Raw genomic sequence first — 2,592 nt, forward strand, 5'->3', positions numbered from 1 at the left:
CTCTCTGTATTATTCGAGTCAACTCTGTTCTCATTTATTTAAACACTCCAAAGTTTGTTATTCCTTCGATTCTTATATTTCTCAGCAAACAAGTCGATGTAAGAACACACACATGGTTGCACATACATATCAAATGGTCTTGTATCCTTCCTCATGGAGAAATTTGAAGTTTCAGGTGAGAGATTTCTCAATAGTCTGCCCCTCCTTACTTGTCAGCCTCTTATATGAACCTATACTCATGCTCACAGTATTCTTTCTTTCTCAGTAGAAAATGTATCTCTCTTCATTCGTATTCTGAAATGACACCTCAGTATCTTGCACCATCAAACTATTTCTCTATTAATTATATCTTCTTTTTTCTTTCCAGTATCCACTGATTCATTGCACATGCTATGTACGCTTTGCCTGCAAGAAACAGAAAACACAACTATCAGTGACCTAAACAAATAGAGGTTTTTTTTACATAACAGAAATTCTGGAAGTAAGCAGTTGCTGTCATTGGTTTAGTAGCTTGGCAATGTCAAAGGCTGTAGCTCCTTAATTGTTTTGGCCTTTGCCTCCTGTTGTAGATGCTGCAGCTTCATGAACCACATCATTTTAGAAGCCTCCTACAGACTTCTACTTTGGTCATACTGGCTAAAATGTATTGGTCTGATTTGTTTCATGTGGCCACTCACGCTGCTTTAGAGGCTGGACGGGTGAATATCTAGTTTTTCAGGCCTCAGAGTAGGGGCAGAAAGAAAGAAGAAAGTTGAGAAAGAATATAGAGTTAGCTAACCTATAGTATCTAACGTAGCATTTCTATTTGCTCTTGTGTCTTCTGTTTCAAAAAAGAAGGGTTATACAAAAGAGGAATGTGCCAGATACAAAACTGTGATTTTCCCTGTGTGTTCAACCTCACATTTTTCTCTTCCTTGCATGATATTCAGTCTCTAAGTCTTATCCTCTGCAGAGTTTTCCTGAACAACCCACTTTTCTATTTTCTGGATCCCTCTGTATGAGCATTTCTAGGTCTCTCTCTAAAAGCATTCTGAATATTCCAGAGAGGAATACTTTCTAGATACCTCTGCCCTGATATAGGAATAATTATTTTCCTTCCTATCTTAACAACATCAACAAAAAGAAGTACCTTTAGTGCTAAGTAATCTTTCCTTGTTTTCTTTTCAGTTATGAGCATTTGTATATCTTTATCCCTTTAATAATATTTAAATTTATTGTGATAGAGAAGAAATAAAAGTATGTTCAATATGCTATCCTTAACTAGATGTTTTATTAACATATATTGTTATTATTATTTCATTTATCTGTATCAATCAGAAGATGATGAGTCCTTGAAGGCAGAGACCCTCAATTAATGTTTTTCTTAAGTCTTTAGAAACAAACATGGTAATTAAATAGCACTCACTCAGTTATTGCAAGATGTGAAAGAAAGAAAGAGAATGAGAAAAGAAGGGAGGAAAGAAGGAAGAAAGAAGGGTAAGAAGGAAAAAAGGAATGCTTACAGATTGTAATACAAAGGCTTTACTTGGACTTCATAACTGGTATCTTTCAACCTTTGTGAATCATTAAAACATATTTCATCTCTGGCCATTAATTTCCTTCTTGGCTAAATTTGAAATGATACTATCTGTTTACTATATTGCAAATGGTACCTCTAAGATGAGATAAGAAAATGAATATGAGCATGTTTATGAATTGTAAACAGTTACAAAATATTAGGAATTGTTACTTGACAAATTTTGTCCTTTGACAATTACTATATTGTGGCATTGATATATTGATGAATAAAACCACACAATTTCAGTACACTAGGAATAGAGGGGAATGCCTTTAACTTGATAAAGAACATCAAAAAAATCCTACAGTTAACCTTATATTTAATAGTGAGAAACTAAAGGTTTTCTTGCTAAGATCAGGAACAAGACAAGGATGGCCCCTCTCACCACTGCTTTTAAACATCATATTGAAAGTCCTAGCTAATAAGACAAGAAGAGGAAGTTAAAGGTATGCTGACTGGGAAGAAGGAAATAAAATTGCTTTTCTTTGCAGATGACATGATAGTCTGTGTAAAAATCTGAAGGAGTCAACAAAAAAGCCTGGAACTAATAAGCGATTATAGCAAGGTTGCAAGGTATAAGGTTAGTATATAAAATCAAATCCCTTTCCTAAATACCAGCAATGAACAATTGCAAACTGAAATTAAAAACACAAGACCATTTACCTTAATGACTCCCAAAATAGAATGCTTAGGTGTAAATCTAACAAAATATGTGTAAGATCCATATGAAGAAAACTACAGAGCTTTGATGAATAAAATCAAAGATGACTAAATAAATGGAGAGCTATTTCATGCTCACAAATAGGAAGACTCAATATTGTCTGAATGTCAGTTCCTCCCAACTTGATATATAGATTCAAGACAATACCAATCAAAATCCAAGGAGTTATTTCATGGATATTGGCAAATGGATTCTAAAATATATATGGAGAGGCAAAATACCAAGAATAGCCAACACAATATTGAAGAAGAGCAAAGTTGGAGGGACTAACACTACCGGACCTCAAGACTTACTGTAAAGCTACAGTAATTAA

Source organism: Balaenoptera acutorostrata, chromosome 9, assembly GCF_949987535.1.
Source record: "Balaenoptera acutorostrata chromosome 9, mBalAcu1.1, whole genome shotgun sequence".
Taxonomy (NCBI): domain Eukaryota; kingdom Metazoa; phylum Chordata; class Mammalia; order Artiodactyla; family Balaenopteridae; genus Balaenoptera; species Balaenoptera acutorostrata.